Source organism: Pan troglodytes, chromosome 7 (genome assembly GCF_028858775.2).
Source record: "Pan troglodytes isolate AG18354 chromosome 7, NHGRI_mPanTro3-v2.0_pri, whole genome shotgun sequence".
Classification (NCBI taxonomy): Eukaryota; Metazoa; Chordata; class Mammalia; order Primates; family Hominidae; genus Pan; species Pan troglodytes.
The window spans coordinates 45,798,754-45,824,975 of record NC_072405.2 but is presented as its reverse complement, the minus strand read 5'-3'; the positions used below and the strand labels follow the sequence as shown (position 1 = coordinate 45,824,975).

Here is a 26,222-nt window from a genome sequence, read left to right as displayed (position 1 = left end):
CTGCTCTTTTAGATAGAGGGAAAGGTATCTGGCTGTGGGAAAGAAACATAAATCTCTGATATTTGCCTTCTAGGGTCTGCCAAATTCAGAAAAGCATTTATTGATATCTACTCTTAATGCAAGACATGCAATTTATATTTATAGTCTAAAATCTTCAATCTTCATGACATTACTGTGAAGTAAATTTTAAGATCTCTCTTTTATAGCTGAGGAAACTGAGGTTTGGGAACATTAAGTGGCTGGTTTGGGGTCACTCAGTATTTGGCAGAACAGGAGTCCAAGCCCGAAATGTTAGATGTTTCCCATTTTGCCCTGGTTAGTTTTTTTTTTGGCAGGAAATTTAAAAATTTTTCTTATACTTTAAATATTACCTTTTCATAGAAAAAGTAAATTATTTTTGTCTCTTTGGCAATTATAATTTCAGCTACTACTGAGAACAGGAAGGATGAAAAGGAGGAAGAAGAAATTTTTTTCTTTTTAACCCCTGGGGCAAGTGTTGACCTGCGATGTCTCTCTTTATACTGTGTAGCCCATAAAGGTACATATGGGACATTTAAACATGTCTTTACTAAAAAACAGAAGATCATAAAAAGGAGATCAATCTAAAAGTTTATAAGAAATTTGATAATTTGCTTTGTAAGAAATGGCTTGCACTCCATGGCTTTAGGCCTTGCTCTTCGGGAATTTCTCCCTCATGCTTCTTGGCCCTTTTTGTGGAATGCCTGAAGCTAGCTCCCATCTCCTAGAAAGCTCATCCATTCATTTACCACCTCTGCCACAATCCCTGTTGTAGCCCACCTCCAAGATATGAAGCTGAGAGACAAGCAGGGACCTTTGGATACAAAGGGCTTATGGAAAGGAAGCCTGCATCCCACCTGCTCCCTCCTGACTAGGGTCTTCCCAGTTCCTCAATCTTCCCCAACCATGGGGGTGTGATCTCGAAGACTCGGTTAGGAAAAGCTATCTTAATGTAACTCGAGAACTCACACAACTCACATAAATCTACACACACCCTGCAAAAGATGTTTTTGTGCCTTGCCACACTCTTTGTCGTAGTATTCTATAAGGGGAGCTCTGTCATTTCTTAGGGTCAAGGACACTGAAATGGCTTAATTTGGACCAGATTCTCCTAGAGCATTAACTATTTCCTAAGAGTATCTTAAGACAGCTTGGAGCGGTATTGACTTTTTAGGTCTAATGGACCTAAACGACCCATTTAACTTTGAACCTTTAATATAATAGATTCAAGATCAGAATCCTCTTTGACTTTATAGACCATCAGTGGAGCTCAATGGTGACCTACCTTAAATGTTCCTGTTAGGTCCAATGAACAGGTGAGGGAATGAGAGAAAGAAAAATATGGAAAAGTGACAGTAAGAAAGACAAAGGAAAAAAAGAGAAATAATAGGAATAAATGAGTAGCACTTAATAAAGTGCAAGGATGTAGTCTTATTCTGGATCTTATTCTGATAAATCAGTAAAGACCTAATTATAAGAAGTGAGAAAAGCACAATAATATGCAAAAACACAGAGGTTTGAGGGGTAGGGCACTGGGTGATGGTGAAGGATGATTTCCTGGAGTTGTCATATTAGTTGCATCTTAAAAAAAAGTATAAAGAAGGGCAGAAGAGCCTCCAGGCTGGTGGTGGGCATGGGCAAAGGTGAAAAGCCATGACAGCAGGAAGGGGTGAGATCCTCATTCTGTGTGGGATCCACATCTGGATGATCTCCCATGTCCATGCCTGTTCTCTTTGTTATACTCTTTTGGTAGAGACCATTTGTGGCCCACCAAAACATCTGTTCTTGCCTTCCTTTGTAATAACAGGTCCTCATGTTTTACAAGGCACTTTTGTTGTCTCTCTTGCAGCCATGTGTGGTCTTGTTACTAAGTGTTAGCCAGTGAAATGTAAGTGGAAATATTGTGTGGGGCTTCTGGGCAGGCTTCTTGAAGGGAGGTGGGTCAGCTTGGAGGCACTCTTCTTGTCTTGCTGCCTCTTCTCTTCCTGGCCTAGAATACAGATGTGATGGCTTGAGCTCCACAGCTGTCTTGGATCCTGAGATGGCCTGGAGAGTGGACATCATTAGCTAGGATATGGAAGTAGAATTATTGAGTCTTCTGTTTTGCTGAACATGCTATACAAGTTGAGGCAGAGCTGAATTTCGTGGGAGGACGGGGTTTTAAAAGCTGTGTAAAGGAAGGGTAGACAGAGGAACAGGAAGCTCTTATAAAACAGTGTGGGCCCATCCACTGTTACTCCAGAATGTCCCTTGGAGGTCTCATGAGGAGGTTAATAGAATAATACATTCAAGAAAAACAGATCTTTTCTTGGGGATATGCACTAGGTGGGGGAGATTGTGAGTGAAGAAAGAAAAAATAAGAAAATTAAGCCAAAAAGCAAGTTTCTGTAAAACACAGAGCTGGGATAATTTGAACCCAGAACCCATATCTAACCCCAAAACCCCTTGCTATTTCCATAGAACATACAAGAGGAGGCCCATGTTGATTCAGAGGATGAATGAGAGGTGAGATATCACAGTCACATTAGTGTCTCGAACTTCCTAAGGGCATCACAGGGATCTGGCTTACTTCCAGAAACAGACTTAACTCTGAGAATGGCTAGCTAATTTGATGGGACTATTTTTTTAACCTTTTGTTTCAGTAGAAGAGAGTGTTATACTGCTTATGTTCAAACCTTCACTTTCCAACCAATTTCTTTGGCTTTGATAGATTTATCCCATGAGTAACTTGGTGAAATCATAGACATTCTAAGAGTTTGCCTCCAAGCTTCCAAAAGGAGTGAGGGAGTGTTTTGTTGTCAGTTATTCCATTAAAAACTGGGGTGCGTGTGTGTGTGTTATGTAGTGTGTGATATCTATATGAGAAAGAAAGAATCAGAGGAATTTCAAGTTCTGCTCTAAAAGTGGGGAGTTCTGGCCCTGGAGGCCTTTATCCTTCCTGAGAGGCAGGATTTGTTAGCTACCATTTTAGCCTGCGAATGCCAGGTTCTGCCAGTCCTGTGACTTTGCCTTGGTAGAGAGCCTTGCCAGCTCTTCATTTTTGTTATCTTCTTGGTTTAAGGAAAAGCTCAACAAATCAGGTGTGGAGGGCCGTCTAGGAGCTACTGGAAACTTGCTTTGCATTTGTTCTTTATTGTTTCTTTTATTTCAGCCTGTGCTCAAGTATTGTCTTATTAAGGAAGGCTTATTTGTCTACCCTGACCTCCTAACACTCCTAATGTCCTTTCTTCCATATTCTTCTCCATAGCATGTATCAACTTTTGATATAAAACACATTTGGGCTGGGTGTGGTGGTTCATGCCTATAATCCCAGCACTTTGGGAGGCTGAGGTGGGTGAATCACCTGAGGTCAGGAGTTCAAGACCAGCCTGGCCAACATGGTGAAACCTTGTTGGCTAACAAAAATTAGCCAGGCGAAGTGGTGCACACCTGTAATCCCAGCTACCTGGGAGTCTGAGGCAGGAGAATCACTTGAACCCAGGAGGCGGAGGTTGCAGTGAGCCAAGATCACACCACTGCACTCCAGCATGGGTGAGAGAATGAGACTCTGTCTCAAAAAAACCCCCCAAAAAATAGAAAACAAACAAGCAAATAAAAAACACACATTTGACCTGTTTACTTCATTGTCAAGTATCTCCTTACTAGAATGTAAACCCTATAAGGGCAGATTTTGTCTGTTTTGTTTACTGATATGACCCTAGTACCTAGGACAATGCCTGACACATAGTAGACACTCAATAAATTTTCATCGAATGCCATGGTTTCCAGCTATCTATTGGCAAAAGGTATTGGTTAATGGATAATCTGGTCATTAGGACCACATGGACATCTAGAGTTAGCAGAGAATAATTCCCACTTTCTCCTTGGAGTGGGCCATGGTAAGAATTTTTAGATCTTCCTCCACCTCAAGTTCACACTCACCTTCTTCTTTTCAGTTCCCACCAATTTGGTGTTTTAGGACAACAGCCTCTTCCCACCATGTTCTGTGTAAACTCTTTCTATGTTATCAGGAACCTCTTTATGAGGTTCCAGCAGAGAAGATAACCTTATAACCTCTATATAGCAACATCCCTGAGCATGTAGGGGAGTGAGAAGAACCCTGGAGTGTCAAGAGACTTAGATCCCAGTTTTGACCATGCAGAGATCTAACTGTGGGTCTTGAGTACCTAATTCAACCAAGTACATCTTTGCCATTCACAGATTTATTGTTTGTGAACAACTTTGAAGGTGCATGGTGTGTGATATAATTTGTCATTTTTGTTGAGGCTTGAATTTGAGCTGCCTTGAGTCTCGGATACACATTTCTTAATGAGAACTGTATGGCTAAAAAGTAGCAGGAAGCAATTTGAACAGGCTTAAGAAGAAAAATGGCTTAAGTAGGAAAGGTATGCATGGCTGGATACAACTGAAAGACTCAAGATCCAGGTTCTCAAGGTCTGTTCATGAGAATTTAGAATTCTTCTCATGCCATCCTTTCTTCAGTGGCTGTTGTTTGAGTGCATTTTATGACTTCGGTGCTAGGAAAGAGGTAGTGAGAGATAAAGAGAAGCTTAGACACTGCCTTTGTTCTCGAAGAGCTTATTGCCTAGTTGAGGGACAAGACTCTCCCTCTCCCCCTGCAATGAACACCTCCTACAGTGAACACCAGTAGCTGACTGAGTTCACTAGTCCTGGGAATATTTCACATCATTGTGACATAACTGTGCCCTGAGGTAAACTCAGGTAGTCTTCATCCAAGAGAGAATAATGTTTTATTATTTTTTTCCTTCTAGGAACTATAGCGTTTGCTTTGTAGATTGAAGGAAAGATGAGGGGAACAGAATGAATAAAATATTGGAAATGTGAGTGAGTCTGGTAGTGGAAATGCAGAGCAAAGAAATGACAACAAAGAATTCCTGTGAGAGGGAACATTCCGTGCTGGGCAGAAGTGAGCAAGAAGGTGTGCCCAGCTGGTGGAGGACTTAAAATGCCAGGCCCATGAGTTTAAGCTTCATAGGGCAACATGGAAATACTGCAGATATTGTTTAAAATGTAAAACCTTCTAATGAAATATTTCATTTATGCAAACATACATATATATGTGAATATAACAAATGAAGAATAAAACAAACACCTGTGTGCTCTCTATTCCACTTAAGAATTAGAACATAGCCAATACTTTTGAATTCCTTTTGTGTTCCTCTTCCATATGTTTCCAATTCTGTGTTTCCTATTCCCCAAGAGTGATCATTATTCTGAATTATATATTCATTATTCTCTTGCCTTTGGGTTTAATTTTACTATGTATATATTAAGTTTCATATAATTTTAAATTATATATAGATTAATTTCTCCCTGTTGTTTCAGGCTATTAACCTTACTTTTTCTATGTTTTATTTCTCCGCCACCCTTCTTGCCTTCTTTGGGGTTGTTTGTTGTTCATTTTGGTTTCCTTTTACTGGCTTGGAAATTATTCACTCCATTAATATTTATTTAAAGATAAACATTTACATTTTATTATGTGCACTTTAACAGTCTAAAATCTATTAGAATCAACTACAATTTTCTCAAGTACAAGGATCTTGGAATGCTTTATTTTGTATTACCCCTGTCCTCTTCAGCATTGTCCAGTTATTTTGTTTTTAAAAACACAAAATAGATATTATTACTTTTGTTTTACTTTGTCAATATTTGTTAGATTTATATACATGTTACATTTTCATTGTTCATAGTTTCTTCCTGCATTGCTAACCTTCTGCTAAATTCCTTAGTGAGGATATCTTTGTGGTAAACTATTATTTTATTTTTTAATCTGATAGGAACTTGAAATGTGGGTTTTCTGGATAGACTGTCCATAGTTGACAGTTCCTTTTTCCTGGCACATCGAAGATATTATTCCATTATATTCTGACTTCCATTGTCACAAGTGAGAAGTCTGTTGTTAGTCTAGTTATTGATTTCTTTTTTGCATTTTTATTTTTGGCAATCAGTCTTTTGTGTGTTTAAAAATATTTTTATTTTCTTTGCTCTTCTGCAGTTTAACTACAAAGTTTATAGGAGTGCATTATATTTTATTTATACTACTTCATATAATTTTGTTTTTTATATGAATGTATATCTTTCACAAATTTTGGAAATTTCTTATTATTTTTCTTTCAATTATTCCTTTGAATATTGCCTCTATCCCATTGACTATTTCTGTAACTTCAGTTACATATGTGTTATATAAATTCTAATTCTATCCTTCATGTTTCTTGACTTCACCTTCCTTCCTATTTTCTACCCCCTACCTCTGTATGCTGAGTTCTATATAACTTGTCAGCTCTTTTCCACTTCATAAATTTATTTCTCAAGGGTGTCTAAAATGATGTTAAAACCTTTCTTGGAGTTTTTAATTTCAATGATTGTATCTTTCATTTTAATTAAAAAATTTGTCTTGCCATGTTTTGATACTCTCTGGCACTTTGTCCATTTTCCCAATTTTCTCTCTTTTCTTTAAATAATTTAATAATTAGTTGTTTTCACTCTCTGATAACCCAGTATTCAAATCTGTTGGTGGGCATAACTTTAATCTTTTCCATTTCTACTGATGCTGGCTTCTGTTAGCTTTTTACTTTTTTCATTTCTTAAGTTTTTACTTGGGCTCTTGTTTGATTGAATGTAATTTGTGGGATCTGATTTGAGGACTTTGTGGTTTTTATTTTTCCCCTCAAAAAATCTGCTTCTGTTTGAAATTTGGAGCACTATTAAACCAGGTAGACTTCAATTTCTCAGATTGGCATTTTTTTCCTTATGAGCAGTACAAATTCAAACTTCTGATGTCCCAGTGAGAACAGATCTAGGTTACACATTATAAGGGAAGACTATTTATATATATTTCTATCTAGAGCTACCACAGAGACAGTTTTCCTTTGTTAGAAGGCTGCTTTTTTTCAGTTAACCCTTTCAATGAGGATATATATTTATGCGGAGGACTTAGTAAGTTTAGTTCCTTGACCTTGCATGAGGCCAAAGCCTGGCCTCCCATTTCCCATTCACATCAAAGCCACATTGTATTAGGGTTCTCTAGAGGGACAGGACGAATAGGATAGATGTGTATATGAAAGGGAGTTTATTAAGGAGTATTGACTCACACGATCACAAGGTGAAGTCCCACAACAGGTCGTCTGCAGGCTGAGGAGCAAGGAAGTCAGTCCAAGTCCCAAAACCTCGGAAGTAGGGAAGCTGACAGTGCAGCCTTCAGTCTGTGGCCAAAGGCCTGAAAGCCCCTGGCAAACCACTGGTGTAGGTCCAAGAGTCCAAAAGCTGAAGAGCTTGAAGGCTGATGTTTGAGGTCAGGAGGCATCCAGCACAAAAGAAAGACAGAGGCCAGAAGACTTAGCCAGTCTAGTCTTTCCACGTTCTTTTGCCTGCTTTTATTCTGGCCATGGTGGCAGCTGAGTAGATTGTGCCCACCCAGATTGAGGGTGGGTCTGCCTTTCCCAGTCTACTGACTCAAATGTTAATCTCCTTTGGCAACATCCTCACAGACCTACCCAGGAACAATACTTTGCAGCCTTCAATCCAATCAAGTTGACACTCGGCACTAACCATCACACACATTAATCTCCAAAACTCTGGGTTTTTGACATTTGCTTCCAGGGTATCACTTACCACTCCTGTTTCCACTCACTCTTTGCTTGTGTATGTAAGTATGTGGCCCTTGTTGACTTTCCTTACTTCCTTGAAAACACAGAAATGTATTTAAAAGTGTTTGCATGATTTATCTAGTACCTAAATGTTAGGATCAGAAGATATTTTCAGAATGCTCAGCCTGCTATATTATCAGAAGTAAAAGTGCCATTGTAGACTCTTTGAAGGAAGTTAACAGGGAAAAAAGGAGTCCTGGATTAACAGTCAGAAGAGGTCTTAGTTTAGTTACCCTGAATTCAGACCCAGAGACAAATCTCCTAGAGACCCTGAGAATGATGGTTTCGTTGTTAGGAAGCATGTGAGGGGGTGAGAAAATGTGACAGCTGTGGAAGAGAAGCTGAGGAGGATACCTGAACCAACAGGTTTCTGCTTTGGGATTGATTCTCAACCCTGCTGGGACTCTCTGTGGATCCATCTAGAATGTGCCTCAGAATTGTCTTCCTTGGGCCGGGCACGGTGGCTCATACCTGTAATCCCAGCACTTTGGGAGGCCAAGGCGGGTGGATCACGAGGTCAGGAGCTTGAGACCAGCCTGGCCAATATGATGAAACACTGTCTCTACTAAAAATACAAAAAAATTAGCCGGGCATGGTGGCACATGCTTGTAGTCCCAGCTACTCAGGAGGCTGAGGCAGGAGAATTGCTTGAACCCGGGAGGCAGAGGTTGCAGTGAGCTGAGATCGCGCCACTGACTCCAGCCTGGGTGACAGAGCGAGACTCCATCTCAAAAATAAATAAATAAATAAATATATATATATAAATAAATAAATAAACTAAAAAAATTTAAAAAGTAGAATTGTCTTCCTAAGGGATGGGGAAGTGTAATATGTATACACCAGTTCACATTTCCTATTGGTGAGGGGTGTTCTTGATGGTGTTGAATTCCTGGTTATTTCTGGCCTGCCTTGCACAGGAGCTGAGCAGTTTCCAAGGTATTAGAGAAAGCCCTCAGGCAGTGAAACAGAGAGTGTGGGTATAGCTCAGAAGCTCTCAGTACTCCTGGGAGCTGCACCCCGAGGCTACAGGTAAACTCAGCAGTGGACTAAGGACTATGAGGCAAGGTGTCAACAATGTCTGCTATAGACTGGAGTTTGTGTCTTATTTCTTGACCTAATTACACTTATGCAAACACTACAAAATGATAGTGACTATGGTGTTTAAGATTAATATGAGAATAATATAGAACAGAAGTTGGCATATAATAACCCCTGGGCTAAATCCAGCCTGCCACCTGTTTTTGTAAATAAAGCTTTATTATACTACAGCCACACACATTCATTTATGTCTCTGGCTGCTATTATACTGCAACACCTGACCGAGTAGTTGCAACAGAGCCTGTAATATTTGTAGTACAGACACAAAGCCTAAAATATTTACTATCTTTCCCTTTCCAGAAGTTTGCCATCCCCTGATTTAGTAGAACTGATCAGGGAGGACCCTATTATTGAGGAGACAAATTTGGGAACTGCTGTAGATTTCCAAATCTGAGATGAGAAGAGCTGTGACTGAGGTCTATACCTAGTACCTAGTCTACATCTACAGCTATTTTTTTGAGTTTAGAGAATTATGGTGAAGGAATTTAAAAAAACAATGGCAGGGTCTTGAGTCTGAGAGACCCTGAGAATGGTGGTTTCATTGTTAGACACTAAGAAGTCAGGACATTTTTGTTTGGGGCCGGGAGATGATGAGGGATTGGGATGGTGAGAAATTTGGTTCAAGAAGAAGTCTTGAGTCTTGAGGGCAATTGAAACGTCTAGTTTCTAAGTAAAAATACAGTGCTGGGATGAAAGTTGGAACTGCAAGGCAGTGATGGGACTTCCCATGGATCTGTGTGCCTGGACAGCTTGCTGGAGCACTGGGGGGCTGCAGTCCCACCTGTCTCAAGGATTCTACCATCAAGGCCTGCACCTTCCACCATGTGTTTTCGGGGGCTGCCAGATGTAGGGACTCTCCAGAAAGGAAATTCTCTAGTTTAAGCTACTTCACAGTACATAGGCTACCAGATCTGTGACTATGAAATATGAAGTAAACTTGCTTTCCCCCAAGCTTCTGTGGCTGGAGAACTTAACTACACGAGACAGACAAGCAGCCGCAAAGACAAAGGGAGGCATCCCAGATGCTCCCTTTGGGGCCTGGGGCTCCTCTGTTCTCCCACAACCTGTCTCGCTGTTCGTCAGGAGATGCTGTAGTGATGGATGACCCCAAGGCGAGGCACCCAGCAAAATGCCCAAAGGATGTAGAAAATCTGGTCTGTTCTCAGATTCATGGCCCACATTTCACAGTCATCACAGCGCAAGTGAATCAGTTAGTTTTTTTTTTTTTTTTTTGTCCAGGGCCTCTAGAACTAGGGTAGCTTGTTAGTATGACTAATAAGGCCACAGATGCCAGGACACGGAAGGGACTTTAGAGTAATGCCAAAATTTCAAACTAGTTTTAAAGTGTAATTAAACAAAACAGAGGGGTTTTGTTGTTGTTCATTTATTGAATAGGCAGATATTTTATAAAGAGAGGACACTAGACAGGGGAAGAAGACCTGGAAGAGCTGGGTGTGAGTCCTGGTCTCATAACTTACAAACTGTGATCTTAACAAAGTGACTTTATTCAATTTTTTCTGGCTTTATTGTGGTATAATTGACAAATAAAAATTTTATGTATTTATAATGTATAACATGTTGCTTTAATGTATGTGTACATAGTAAAATGATTACTGCAATCAAGCTAATTTACATACCTAACACCTCATATAGTTATTTTTGTTTTTTGGTGTGAATATTTAAGATCTACTCTCTTAGGGATTTTCAAGTATACACTATATTATTATTAACTATAGTCACAATGCTGTACAATAGATCTCCAGAACTTACCCTATCTAACTGAAATTCTGTACCTTTTGACCAACATCTCCCCTTCCCCTGCCCCCAGTCCCTGGCAGCCACCATTCAGGAAAGTGACTTAGTTTGTTCCTAGTTCCTTCTCTATTATTAGGTGGGAGTGGTTGTCGTGAGAAGTAGGATAACACCTGTGAAAGGGCTTTGTAAATAGAAAGTACTGTTTAAACTGTAAGCATAAAAAATGTATGGTGAGGCAGTAGGATAATTAAGTGCGCCTAGAGTTCATGCTTATTGAGCACCTAGCTGTGAAGGCAATGGTCAAGTGCTTTCCATTCATTGGTTCGTCTAACCGTTACCTGCACCCATTGGATGCAGATGTTTTTCTATTTTCTATGTTTTACAGATGAGGAAACTGAAGCTTGGAGGTTTTCAGTAACTTGCTTACAGAGGTGAAACAATGAGACTAAAGGACATATGGCCCCTGAAGCCACACTGGCTGCACAGACAAAGCCCCAAGTTGGCGGTACCTTGGTTTGGTTGCCAAGATCTAGGACCTCAGCCTCAGAAATTTGATTGCTAGTATACACAAGTGTGAACTGGACTTATGAGTTAATTTAATCTAAATCTAACTTATAAGAGACTGATAGATGCAATCTAGGATGTCAATTTATGAATTTATAATGAGAAACATCTAATAAGTAGATTGAACCTCCTTTTAACAGATCAGCAGGGTCTTTTCTTGTAGGGAAGCCAAATTATAATCAATAGCTTGCTTGATGGAGATGAAATCAGAGCACACGAATTGGTAATAGTAGTAACAATTACAGCCCTGATAGTAGTAATGACCAACACACTGACCAACTACTAAGTGCCAGGCATAATGATTTATGTGAACTATTGCATCTAATTTCTACAGTAATCCTAGCAGGTACTGTTTTGTTCCCATGTTACGGGTGAGGAAACGGAGATATAGCAAGGTTAAGCAACTTACCCAAGGCGGTGAATGTAATAAGCAGTAGAGCTGGAATTTGACCCCAGGCACTCTGCTCCACTGAGGGTTGATTTGCTTCCCGTAGGCAGCACAACATGGGAAGATTTCGATTCCAAATTCAGAGGGAAAAGTCAGGGTGCAGCATATAGCTAGCGGCAGAAAGTAGTTTGTGATAAGGCCCCTATGGGTGGCCAAGCAAGAAGAGGGCAGGAAAGGCTCACGGAATCAGAGAAGTCTGCATTAGTGGATGAGGAAGGCTTGAGATAGGCCTGGATGCATGAGTAGGATTTCGGAAGGTGAGACTCACTGGAAGCAGAGCAAGTGCGATGAGCCAGAAGGTGGGTGATGAAATGTGCATAGCACACCTAGAAGACGTGATCTGTACTGAGAGGCAGAGGGAGGAAGTACTTGGAGAACCTCCAGTGCTCAGGGTGGACCTCAGATGCTGAGTTGGGGTTTTATCCCAGTCTTTGGTAAACATAGATGGTGTCATGCTTGTCTACAGGTCTGAATTGAGTACCAGCTCTGCACCAGGCATCCTAGGAGATGTTGAGGACAGAAATGTGGCTCACGTTCAGTCCCTGCCTTCCAGGTGCTTGCAGCTTGGTCCAGGAGGCCAGCGGGACCAGACAGAAGACCACAGCGACACATGGGGATGGCTGTCCCACAGGCAGAAATGAGCAGCCGGGAGGAAGCCCATGCAGCCAGCCACCCAGCTCCCTCCACATCGTGGCCCTAGAATGGAGTCTTGAAGAATAAGAAGCCACAGCTTGTCAGGGAATCAGGCTGGAAAAATGTTATGAGACTGAGTAAGACCAGAGGTAGGTAGGCTTGGGTACCCACAAAACAGGGAAGGTGTGGCAGCAGGGAGCAGGGTGCTGGGCACAGAGAGAAATGAAGGGTGGGGAGGGAAGGAGGTTTCTTAACCACACACCCCAAGCATTTCTGGGCTTCTGCAGAGCCAGATGGGGAGGGGCACACAGACAGATGAGTCATTGTCCTTGCTCTCCAGCCTGTCAATCTAGGAGCAAATAAGACTAGACTGCAGGTTTTTTGTGGGAGTAGAACCACGTCTTGCTCATTTTAACTTTAATTCTCTGAGAACAGTGAGCGGGTGGCTGGCACATATTAAGTGCTTGTCTGTTGTTCATTGAATGAATCAATAAACATAAATAAATTTCATGTAATGCATAAATGAATAAATGCTAAACAAAGGTGAATATAAAGGAAGCAGTGGTCAGCGCTGACTGTGAGGATCCAGGGCTCAGGGTCAGCAGGGTGATAGCCCCACTCATGTTGGGGTGCCCCTGGGGAATGGGGCATCTTCAGTGTTCCCAGCCACTCACCCCTCAACTCTCATCACTTCATCCCCTCCTCTTTCTGCCCAAGTGGCCTGGGACTGAGAATCAGCCTGGGCAGCACCAGAAGAGCTTTGCAGACGAGATTAAAAGCAAATCAAAGAAGAAAAATTGTGGCTCCGTTTATGTCTTCCTAATTAAAACCCCGCCAGTCTCCCTTCTTTTTCTTCCCAGCTAATGTTACACTAACGAGCTGAGTTTAGTGGCATTTATGTAGATAAAAGTCCCAATGATTGATCTCAATGGCTTGTTAAAATTAGTTTCAGTCCACCATATTGATTTAATTCCATTGCTTGAAAGTGCTAATTAATAATGATAATAAAAGTGTCTTGGCCCATTATTATCAGTGGGCAGGCGGGGGAGGGGGGCGTGTGGAAGCTGGGGGATCATTGTTTTTAGTGTCACTTACTCTGGCTAAGGGTGGCCTTTGAAGGCTGACTGCGGGGACAGGAGGCGGGGGGACTGCGGGGCATATGGGGATGGTTCTGTCCCTTTCTCTGGATCTGGTAAGTCCTCGTGGAGGTGCTAGGGGTTGCTAGAGGGGAGGGAGTGGTGGCTGCATAGGTGAGCAGTGCACCTGGCTGCCCTCTAAGCCATCTTGACTCCCTGCAGAGTTTGAGGTGTGGGAGGGGGCACTGCTTGCCTGAGAGATTCTTGAAGGAGGTCAAATCTTTAGACCCTGTTCTAGAGGTGAGGAGGCTAGAGGGAAGGTGTCAGGAGTTCACTGCTTGGGTTCCTGATCAGCAGCAGAAGACGCAGGCCTGGACATCTGAGCTTAAAGGCTCAGCCACTCAGACCCAGTGCTGTAGGAAGCCCAGGAGTGGAGGGAGGGATTTGGGGCAAGAAAGCTCATGGATGAAGGGTCCAATGATGGACAGGGGAGAGGCACTTCCGAGGGCAAAGAAAGGAAGGGCCCTCAGACATTGAGTTGAGTTGATAAGGGAGAATTAGAGGTTTCTTCAACATTAATTAATTAGTTTAGCTTTCAAGCAGTCTTCTCACCTGAGATAAAGGCTTATGCTCCTGGAAAAGATTCTTGCAGCCACTCCAGGGAATGGAATGTGGGGGTGAGAGGTGGGTGGTGCTGGGAGTGAGAGCAGCACCTGGTGGAGTGAGCAGATATTCCAAGACTGTGGAAAGGGCCCACATAAGAAGCACCTGCGTGGCGGGGGTGGTTAGTGGGAAGAAAGTGGGAGCCGGGGAAAATATCTCCTGCAATTTGGCTAACTCTCTCCATCCCAAATTCTCTAGGATTCTTCTATAGACCACCATCCAGGTCTCTTCGTCTCTCTGTCTCTCTCACTCGCTTGCACAAAACGAAAAGTGCATCATACGGAGGCCTAGTTTCATTAACCACATGTGGTTTGCATTTTAGAGCAGTTGGAGGGCTGTATTCCTTCCTCTATTGAATGTAATAGATTATACTCTGAGAACCACGAAGGGAGTAGAAAGAGCGTTCAGGTCCTTGGGGACGGGTGGAGAGCCTGGGACAACAGAGAAACACCCAGGTTGAGGACATGCACTGTTTTGAGGTGAAGGGCCAGGGATACACAGACACAGCCTGCAGAGGCCACACAAGAACTCAGCAGCCGGGCCACCATGAGGGGACCTTAATTCTGAGGCAGGTTCCGATTAGCCTGTCGTCGCTTATGTGTCCCTGTGAGCTGCTCATTCCCTGGGCTGGTCTACCAGGCAGGAATAAGCCTTTAAAGGCAGAATTCTGTAGGTTGTGCAGCTGCTAGATTAGGCAATTCTGGGCATCTCAGTCTAGAATGAAATGTCCAAAGGGATTCATCTGATATATCTATTCCTAGAGGTGTTCTTTATTGAAGAATATTATAAAATCCCCCCCAGCTTCCCCCCAAAAAGATGAACTGAAAACTTACAGAATGCAAACTATATATGATTTGCTCTACAGTTAACTCAAGCATAATTACATGCAGTAATTATACTGTGGAGTTCCGATATTAATTACACTCCATCCTCATTAAGGAATTAACCAAACCATGTGTGGCTGGGGTGAGGAGGAGGAGGAGGGGGTCGTTTTTATTATGATTTACTCTGTATTTTTCTTCTTCCACATTAGGCTGTTTTTTTCTCCTGTGCTTTGTGCACAGGATGAACAAGATGTATTTGTTCCTCCAGTGGTTCTGGTTGGGATATGGCGTTCCTTGCATCAAGGTCCTCCTTACTAACCACAGAAAGTTATCTGTGTTTAAGTAAATCCTCTAGGTTTCTTGAAGTAAAGAATCTTTACCTGGGATACGTAGGAAAGGGCTTCCTCTAATCTGATCAGTCAAATCCCGACTGCCAGCTTTACTTTCCAGGGATTTGGATTTGAATGATCCTGGCTTTCTGTTTCTTGATGCCTACTCCCTGACAGCTGCCCCATATTCACCACAGTGCCCTACACTCTGATAGGGTGAAGGTGTTTGAGCTAGACTCATTTTGGGGGAAGAGTAACTTCCAGATTGAGCCCAAGCTTAGAATAGAATGCCTTGGGTAAAAAATATGGGGATCCATATGCTTCCCTGTAACACTGTGAGGCATCCTCCCTGATTTAACTCGAGAATACTGCTGTTAACTATTTCATACATGTGTTTGGATGGGGCAACAACACTCTTAGCTGGAATGGAATCTTAAGATCCTGGTAGGGATCTTAAAAGTGATCTGTTGATTTCTCTGTTTTTAGGTAAAAGACATCATTTATGTTCTTTAGGGTCCGCAACTCCCAATGGAATGTTGGAGACCATAGCACATTCCATCATCCCAGTACCTTCGATGGTTCCTTTCCATTTGGCCATAGCATTTTCTCCTTTTCCTTTTCCTGTTGCATTTTTCGCTTCTGCCCTCTTCTGCAATCCCAGCTTCCTCTTCCCAGCTGAGACTGACACAAGAGAACAATAAGGCTGTCCCTACTGACTGTGAGAGGGAAAGGAAGCAGTAGGGACAGATAAGCTGCACTCAGGACAACATTGTGTGTATGCAGTGCGGAGGGTGCTTTCTCATGGAGATTCCTGACACTAGGAATGGCAGGTTCCACCTGTCCCACAGGACATGGCTTGGGTGACAGCTGGGATTTCCCAAGGGGCCAGAGTGATTCCCAGCTGTGATTTTGGAATAGGTGGCATGGGTGATCGAGTCAGATGGATGGAACACACAGCAAGATGTTCCAACCAAGAGTTCAGTTTGGGCATCTGATAGACTCAAGTCTGGAAGTGAAGAATCTCTGACCATACTCAGTGGAGGATGCAGTGAATAGTATCTGGTATTGGGGTTGGGGGCTGACAGGGTACCAGAGTCCACTCACTCACAGAGTGGAGGGTCTGTTCAATCCTCCGTGGGTGAATACGTGTTCATGGGGTTTCAGGGGGTTGGCAAAGGGAGTTTCTGGAATAGCCAGAGAGAAAAAGAGTAATTTTAAAATCTCACCCGATTTTGTTCACTCATGTGAAAATGGAATTTGTCGTCAGATCCATGGGGTGAATGCTGGCTGGGAAACTGGAGGCAAAGGAAAGATCAGGAGCTTGGTAAATCTCAAAGTGGAGTGGAAGGTGAGAAGCCAGCGAGCAGGGGTGTGAAGAAAGACAGTCTAAGACTCTGTAGTGAGAACAGAGAGGCTGGAGGAGGGGGAACAGCTGCACAGCAGGGCAGCCTGAGTTGATGCCACGGGGTTAAGTTGTCTGTGGGCGAGGGTACTTGGCATTTCAATCCCACTGACCTCTCTAGTGAATCGAGCTGAAGCAAAAGTGTCGTATGAGTGTGACAGTATTGTGGTTCAGGGATATGGGAGCACCCAGAGCAGGCCTCTGCTATTCTGGATCTTGCATGTGGTCAGATGCGGAGGAGAATCCATATGGGGGGTGGGGGGAGTCAAGTATGGAGGAGAAGAGAGAAAAATTCAATGGTCCGGAGACAAACAGGCAGTGATGTCTGAGGCTGGCCCCACTAGCTTACAAGAGCCTGTTATGCACATGTCTGTCCAGTTCCAAGTTCTGTGACATTATGCTGTTAAGTTGTTAGCTAGAAACCAGCTGTGATGAGAGTATTTACACCACAGGAAGTGGCAAATGCTACAAATCAGGGTGTTTTTCCCCTTGAGTTGCTGGGTGTTAAACATTTACCAGTGCTCCACTGGGAGCAGGACCTCTTTTTGTGGCCTGTAGATTTAGTGACAAGGGACACTGGTGTGTGCTTTACTCTGTGGGATTAGCTCAGAAATTTCACAAACTGGAGCTCCTGATGAGTCTGTGTTTTAAGAACCGAGGGAGAGAGACACAGGTGAAAGAGAGGAGAGGGTTGGCACTTGCTCTGACAGCTGCACAGGCTGCTGAAAGTAGCCATCAGGGGCCCCACTCTTAGCCTTCTGGCCACTTGCCTTGCTCTAGGTGTGTCATGTGGGCTCTGTCACATGCTGCCGGGTAGTGAAAATGGATATGGACCTGCTGAAAAACAAATTGGAATTATGTTCCATGAACTTAAAACATTTGTACCCTTTGACCCAGTAATTCTCCTTCTGGGAGTCTGTCTTAAGAAATCAAACCTAAACACGTGTCTATTTTTTTTAAACCTACAATGCCAAAAGATGTTAGCTGCAGTTTTATTTATATTAGCCAAAAGTTGAAATTAATTGAAATGTCTAAGTATAGCAGAATGGTTAAATAACTAATGGCATATCTTCTTAGTAGATTATTATGCAGTGATTTAAAAGGATGTTGATGCAGTTTGGCTGTGTCCCCACCCAAATCTCATCTTGGATTGTAGTTCCCATAATCCCCACTTGTCGTGGGAGGGACTCGGTGGGAGGTAATTAAATCATACAAGTGGTTACCCCCATGCTGCTGTTCTCCAGATACTGAGTGAGTTCTCACAAGGTCTAATGATTTTATAAGGGGCTTTTCCCTCTTTGCTCAGCACTTCTCCTTCTTGCCTCCATATGAAGAAGGATGTGTTTGCCTCCCCTTCCACCATGATTGTAAGTTTCCTGAAGCCTCCCCAGCCATACTGAATTGTGAGTCAATTAAACCTCTTTCCTTTATAAAGTACCCAGTCTTGAATATGTCTTTATTAGCAGCTTGAGAATGGACTAATATAGAAGTGAAGGAAGTTTATGAAAAAATATAGAAATGTTTGTGATAAGAAGAATACAAAATTGTAGAGTAGCATTTTTCCAAGCATGTTTTTTGGAACACTATTCCCATGTCAAATATATTTGGAAATACTTGGTATCACACGCCCCTCTCAAGACTTCATGATGCTCATCAGCACTGAAGGTTCTGAGAAGTGTTGTGGCTTAACCTATTGCTTCTTGAACTTGTTTCACTCTGGAGTCCTTTATCCAACCAACATCTATTACCATCCTTGAACACTGGTGTTCTGCGGGAGAAAGTTTTGGGAAATGATGACACATAGAATGGTTATAATTAGGTTAAAATTCCACTAGAATATAGAGAAATAGCTGGAAGAAAAATATAACAAAATTCAAGTAGAGACCATGGGTAGCAATGACGTAAAAAGATTATTTAATAAATCTTTCTTTTTTCATGCATCTGCCAGAAACTATTTGTTATGCATAGATTATTTTATTAAATAATTTTATAAAGGTCTTGGTCTAAATAAGTTTGTATTTTTATGCAGTTTATAACGTATAAGTTTCAGAATTTGCGCTTTCTGCCTAATGGATAAAATATCCATATAACCCAGTAGGATATTTGATAAGAATCTGATGGCCTGTTAATACTATGTAATAAATAATAGTATTTATTCTACCGTGATGACAATTTCAGAGTGTGAATTTGGACTTGGGAACAGCCTACTCCATGACAACCAAAAAGAAAGAGTCTTTTAAGAACTAGTAAACAGCTAATAGTTAAAGGTGTGCCAGGCACTATTCAGATCACTTTATACACATTAACTTATTTAATCCTCTCAGCAACTGCATGAGGTAGGTAGGTAGTATGATCACTGTCATTTTACAGATGAGTAAACTTAGCCACAGAGAGGTTAGGTGACATGCTCAGTTCCAAGTCCTCCATCTCTAGAGACCAGATTCTGATGAGTACCCAGTGCTGCCTCCTACTTAGGGAGCCAGTGATTCCACCACATCAGCAGGCAGGATTTCACAGCTGCTGATTTAACCTAGATCCCAAACCATTCTTGCCTGTGAGAGTGACAGAACCCTTTCCTCTGGGGTTGGTAAGCTGGAACCACACAGGCCCCTCATGTCCTCTGGCCATATCTTCTAGTAGGCAAGAAGGTAAAGAGGGTGCAGACTAGAGGAGGATGGGGTATGAGTCCCACTTCTGGCCTCCAAGGGCCCAAGAGGTAGCCTTGCTTCTCTAGCTGTTTCTGTGGACTCTGGTGAGAAATTCTGTATATTTCTTCCAGAACATCTTCTTTTTTCTTTTTTTTAAATGTTTCTTTATACACCTTTTAGTTTTAAATTTTTCTTTAAGAGGTTGTTATAAGAGGCCATTGTAGGGTGTCTTTCACAATGATGTTTTTGGACCAGATTATACTTTAGATGGGCTGTGATGCCTACCTGGTAATATCAAGTAAGTTTAGAAACCTGCTTATACACTTGAGGTACCCAGAGGCAGAGGATGAGCTAAAGGGCCACTCAAGGTCACTTCCATCCTCTGTACTCTGGGATGTTTTGGATATCAGGTGTCGGAAGAATGTGGCTAGCCAAATTACCATCTAGAAATGGGCTACTCCTGGGTGTGAGAGACAGAGGCAGGAAGGCTAAGGAAACAGGAGCAAAGAAGCTGCTCTTCATAGGTTTTATTTTATTTTGTTTTTTCTTTTTTAAAATTAGTATATCTTTATTGGGTACAACTGCAACTTTGCTACACTGATATTGTGTTAGTCTGTTCTTGTGCTGCTATAAAGAAATACCTGAGGCTGGGTAATTTACACAGAAAAGAGGTTTATTTGGCTCACAGTTCTGCAGGCTGTACAGGAAGCAGGGCACCAGCATCTGCTTGACTTCCAGGGAAGCCTCAGGATGCTTTTACTCAAGGCAGAAGGTGAAGGGGGAGTGGACGTGTCACATGGTGAGTCAGGGAGCAAGAGAGAGGGGAGGGAGGTCCCAGCCTCTCTTAAACAACCAGCACCCCTGTGAACTCATCAATCATCCATTACCACTCATTACCATGGGGAGGACACCAAGCCATTCATGGGGAATCTGCCCCCGAGAACCAAACACCTCCCACTAGGCCCACCTCCTGCTAAGCCCACTCTTCTTCAATGCAACATTGGAGGTCACATTTCAACATGAGATTTGGAGGGGACACACATCCAAACCATAACACGTATGTTGCATTGTGGTAAAGTCAGGGCCTTCAGTGCCTCCATCACTGGAGCAACGCACATTGTACCCACCAAGCAATCTCCCATCATCCACCATCATAGGTTTTAAAGCCAAGGATTACAAAGAGATAAATCTGGGGTTGGCATGTCCATTCCTTGCTCTTTTATCCTCAAGTGACTTGGAGAGGACCAGTTGGCACCATTCTTGGGGGTCAAGACAGCCTACCATTGGCTTGAAGCCTACAGTTAAATCAATTCAGCCTGTCTCCTAGACTTTCCCACTCTGGACTAAATAATTCTGGGCCCTGCAGTTGTTTCATAGGCCCTCCTCTCCAACTCTTTGTATCACTTCTCCATTCACATTTCCAAGTTAGCTGTTTGGCTCCACAGAGGGTGCAGTGCCGAGTTGGGGCCAACTCTCGAATCTCATGGGATGGTTCCTTGCTGGGTCTCTGTTGTGTTGCCTGCCCATAGTTTCTCATTCTACCCTCATGCTGACTGTTTTCAAAAGACACAACACATAGCAGGCACAGTCCCACCACACTGCAAAGCATTTGGCTCTTCCTGCTCCTTCATGTTTACCTTGTGATTCACTCTGCCTTTGTGGGTCTCTTCCTGTTAGATTTTATTCTTTCATGCTTTTCTACTTTTTTATTCTTATCCATTTACTTAATGGTATCATATCTCCCTTCCTCATGGGTTAAAACTTTATACTGATTGTATCACTAAATTTCATTTGGTCTATTTTGGACCAAGAGCCCAGTTTGCCGAGTTGATCTTCTAATTAAAATTTATTCCCTATTTACAGTTTCTGGGTCATTGGTGAGACTGGATTTCATAGAAGAGTCTTTGCTACAGCAAAACCTCTCTTCAAGCAATACACTATTCAAGCTGCTGGAGGCTAGATTGACCGGAAAAATGGGGCCAATATCATGGTAAAGGATCTTCAACAGTAGCCTTCAGCTCCTCAGGGTCCAGCGTGCTTGAAAAATGATAAATATTTTAATTCCTCCTTTCACCCCCTAGAGGAGGGAGAGAGGGTTGTGAACAAAGGGCCCTTGAGTGATGTAATTCCCATGTAGGAGAACTCTCTTGGCTTTGTGACTGATGTGGGGGCCTGGGCTGGGCACTGCTTATTATTATCATCTAATTTTTTAAGTGACATTGTTGAGGAAAGAATCTGAAGACCCATGGTTGTCGCTTGGCCACTGAAAAATAAATCACATTTTGATAATTCCTTAATTTCTTAGTGAATTTCCTTTACCCAACTATATAATGTATGTAAGACAGTATCCTGGACAATTGTGCAGAGACACTGGGAGGACGAAATAGTATAGCATTTGAATTATTATAATACAAATTAATACTAATTATCATTAATACTAATACTAATACTAACAGGTAGCAGGAGCCAGTAGTCATGAGTGCTAACTTTGTGTTAGGCACCTAGTGTTATGTTTTGAGTGCTCTGTACCACAGAGCACCTAGAGTGATCATTTCTGTTAAATAATGTGAGTTACCAGGCATTCCATCCTCTGTTCTCTCTTTCCTTTCCCTTGGTAAGTACCATGGACTCTCTTTTAGCTATTTCTTTTTTTTAGTCCTCTTCTCCCACACAAGTTGAGCCCTCATTGCTGCCCACGGTTGCCATGGTTTCCTGCCTTCCTAGCCTAGGCCTCTTCCTTGTCTAACCCACCTGCCACGTGCCCCAGGCTGACCAGTGGATGACACCACTTCCACGAAGGCCTCCCTGTCATTTGAGATTATTCCATGTCTCTCCATGACCTGGTCTGGCACTCAGCGCTCTTCATGTTCTGACTCCAGGTTACCTTTCCAGCCCATCTCCTGTGCCTCTGCGGGGAGATCTTGCTGTAGCCGGGTTGGTTCCCTCAAGGCTGTGCCCAGAGTGTTCTCTCTTCCAGGCCTGTGCTCACCCTCCCCGCAGCTTCTGCTCCACGGAGTCACCTCCATAAATTCTCCCCGTGCACAGAGTCCAGCCCAAGCTCTTGCTCCTATTCCAAGTCTTCCCTGAGCACTTTTGCAATCTCCTCTTCCATGAGTGCTCACACTCTCAGGCACTCCATTTGTCATTATTGGTATTGTTTTGTGTTGTCATTTAATTCCTCTTTTTCTTAAACATTTGAGTGTCTATATTCCTCCTTCGACTAGATTGTAAATTCCTAGATGACAGGGGTCATGGGATGTCTATCTATCTATAGCTATCTATCAATCTTTAATCTATCATCTGTCTGTCTATCGTCTATCTATCACCTATCTATCTATATCTATTATCTATCTATTTATCCATCTATCTACCTACTGTCTAGTCCATAGGTATTTAATAACTCTTTGATTAAAGAAAGAGTATCATTTTCAGTTTCCTTCTCAGATTCAAAAACCATAAATGTTTTTCATGGAGTGGGAGGCAAAGAGGTAGACTGAGGCACACAGAGGTGAGAGAGAATCAACTGGTCTTGAACAGAGTCCTGAACAGAATCCTTAATAAGACCCAGGGTTTGGAGCTCAATCTAAGATTTTCTGGGGCTTTGCTTAACTAATCCAGAGTCCAGGATCCCCAGATAGTTGTGAGAAATAACCACTAGCAGGGTAGCTGGAGCATGCTGCAGAGAAATTGTGTAGTACTCATTACTGTTAGGAACAATAATAGCAATTATGATAATAATGATGATGATGATGATGATGATGATGCTGATGCTGATGATTAAGCAGCAGCTCTGGCTGAGCCTGTCTCTAGGGTGGCAAATCCTCCAATGTGTAAGTAGGAATCTGTTTCCTTTTTTCATTGGAGTAAGGTCTCTGGCTGGCAATGCAGCCCGTGACCCCAGCCTCCCTAGGCCACAGGGGCTGGGAGGGACGGCTCAGGAAGGCTGGTGGACAGGCGTCTGGCTGGCAGAGGGGAGGGAAGTCATTCCAGTCCCATTGGTCTTGACTGAAAACAAAGTGAGGGTCCCTGAGTTCTCCTATAAACGGTAATGATAACACAATTATCATGCAAAACAAAAATTAAGTTTAATGGTGCAAAGCCAGGGTGTACCAGGGAGGTAATTCATATTAATTATGTTTGGATTAAAAGCTTATTTCTTTTGTTAGCATCTGCAAGTAGAAACTTAGCTGTTAAAAAAAAATCCGCATATAATTACAGCCTTTTATGGAGGAGCAGTGTTGAACTTAATGGAGCATCTCTGCACTCTTCAAGCTCCTGGAGAATGGTAATATTTCACATTTTATGAAACACAGAAGAAATAAATTACAGGTTTAATGATAAGAACTACTTGGGCTCATAATGAAATCTGATTGGCCAGTTAATCCACCGAGACCCTCAAATGTGAACCATCCAAAAAGGGTAAAAATGATGAAAAATGAAATTAAATGGAAAAACCCTCACCCGCAGCCTCTTTTGTGAAGGCTGGGGAAGTGCCAGAGCAGGAGAGAAGCCCTCGAGGGGTGAGGAGGAAAATCAGTCTCCCCAGGTTTGAGGAGAGCAGAGCCGCTGGAAGAATTTCCCTGCCGTGGTCTCCAGGTTTCCTGTAGAGATGAAGCCAAGGAGAGTTCCGGCGGGGGGAGGACACGGAGGGAGCCTGGGAGGAAGAAAGAAAGAGAGAGAGGGAGGGAGGGAAAGAAGAAGGAAAGAGGCGGGGAAGAAAGAAGGGAATGATTTCTTCTGGTGAGAAAGTTTCAGGACTTCCAGCAGGGGCAGGAGCATTGTCTTCAGCGGGAAAGACAAAGACAGAATGAAGGCTAATGACTTGGGCTGAGTTTGTAACATTTTTTTCACAAACAAGAAAACATTTTGCTAGGAGGGGAAGGTGAAGGTCTTTTCTTGTCCTAAGCTCAGGATGCACTGAATCCCCTTGAGAACCTGGAGTGTGATGTCCAAAGGCAGGAGGAGAAAAAGACATCCTGCTCTGAGACACAGAGAGGAAGCAAGAGGGAGCTGAGTATCCCCTCTCTTTCACCTGCGATCTACCAGCTGGGACCCACAGCCTATGGGATGCTGCCCCCCACACTGAGGGCAGGTCTTTGTCTCTCAGTCCACTGACTCGCCCACCAATCTCCTCCCAAACACCCTCACAGAGGTGCCTGGAAACGATGCCTCACCGGCCATCTAGGCATCCCTCAATCCAGTCAAGCCAGCACCTCATATTAACCAGCATGGAGGCCCTGTGGACTTCTGGAAACTCTTGCAGATCCCTGTTCCTCAGGCCTTGCCTGGCACTGCTCTTGTCCTGGTTCTCCTTGGAATGACATCCTTTGTCTCTCCTGGATTGGTGGTCGCATGGAAAATGTCTAAGCTTATGGAATCTTGGGTATCACCGGGCCCTGCCCCCTCACAGCATAAATCGGGAAGGAGGTGTAACCCATGAACACTGCCCAGTGCAGGGGCCTGCCCCTTGTAGCTACTCAATAGATGATATCGGTCCTTTTTTTCTTAAGAAACTTGCCCAAGGTCCCATAATGCTCAGGCTAGAAATACCAACACCCCTCAGTTTTTGACCACCTCATGTGCCAAATAATATGCTGCCACTGTTTGTGTACACTGCTGCATTTTTTTCTTTTTCTTTTTTTGAGATGGAGTCTCACTCTGTCACCCAGGCTGGAGTGCAGTGTTGGATCTCAGCTCACTGCAACCTCCACCTCCCAGGTTCTAGTGATTCTCCTGCCTCAGCCTCCTGAGTAGCTGGAATTACAGGCTTGCACCACCATGCCCAACTAATTTTTGCATTTTTAGTAGAGATAGGGTTTCACCATGTTGGCCAGGCTGGTCTTGAATTCCTGACCTCAGGTAATCCACCCGCTTTGGCCTCCCAAAGTGGTAGGATTACAGGCATGAGCCACTGCGCCTGGCCACTGCTGCAGTTGATTCTCACCAACACCTCTAAAGCAGGGTCCTTTTTCCACTTTCTGATGAGAAGATGAAGGCTCATGATGTTAATTGATCTGACCAGATAACTAACTAGAAGCCTCCTGACTCCCAGTGTGGAATTCTTCCCACTCCACCACACTGGCTCCAGGACTGGGGACAACAGTTTTCTATTATTTTTCAATGTAAATAATTTACCAACTGGCAAACATCTATTGACCAAAAGGCCTTCGATGCCTTCTATAGATGGACATTTGACCTCATCTCCTAGGACTTTCCCCGTTGTTTATTAAACTACAATTACACTAACCACAGTATCTCTCGAACATACTTAGCGCTTCCAGCCCAGGGTCTTTGCACTTGGAGTTACCTCTGCCTGACACACTCTTCTTTCTAGGTCTTCAGGTGGCTGCACCTGGCAACTCCTCAGTCACTCTCTGTCTCAATGCTCTGCTTTCTGTTTTTTTTTTTTTTTTTTTTTTTTTTTTTGTAGGAGTCTTGCTCTGTTGCCCAGGCTGGAGTACAGTGGCATGATCTTGGCTCCCTGCAACCTCTGCCTCCCGGGTTCAAACAGTTCTCCTGTCTCAGCTTTCCGGGTAGCTGGGATTACAGGCACCCATCACCATGCCGGGCTAATTATTTTTGTAATTTTAGTAAAGACAGGGTTTTGCCATGTTGGCCAGGCTGGCTTTTGAACTCCTGACCTCAAGTGATCCACCAGCCTCAGCCTCCCAAAGAGCTGGGATTACAGGCATGAGCTACCGCACCTAGCCAATGCTCTGCTTTCTTTTCTTTCCTTTAAAAAAAAAATAACAAAAAACAAAACAAACACACACACGCACACACACACACACACACAGACTTTACTTTTAGAGATGAGGTCTTGCTGTATTGCTTAGGCTGGCCTTGAACTCCTGGGTTCAATTGATCCTCCTGCCTCAGCCTCCTAAGTAGCTGGGATTACAGGCATGAGACACCACTCACACCTGGCCTGCTTTATTTTCTCTGTAGTGCTCATTGCTCTCTGAGATTCCCTTATTTGTTTAAGAATGATAAACTCTAGGAAGGCAAGGGCTGTATCTTGTTGACTGCCACACTTGTAAGGTTGAGAGGAGGGCCTGGCACTACGTAGACTCAGTAGATCTTTGCAGAGTGAATGA

At 43.1% G+C, this 26,222-nt stretch overlaps 1 long non-coding RNA gene across 1 annotated transcript in view; it reads left to right on the top strand.

Annotated features, from left to right (window-relative positions):
- The window catches only part of LOC100609376 (uncharacterized), a 90,184-nt gene that overhangs the window by 60,217 nt on the left and 3,745 nt on the right, over window positions 1–26,222 (top strand). The window contains exon 4 of the long non-coding RNA XR_681832.4: window positions 12,104–12,332. This is a non-coding gene — a long non-coding RNA (uncharacterized LOC100609376). The remainder of the gene's footprint in view (window positions 1–12,103; window positions 12,333–26,222) is intronic.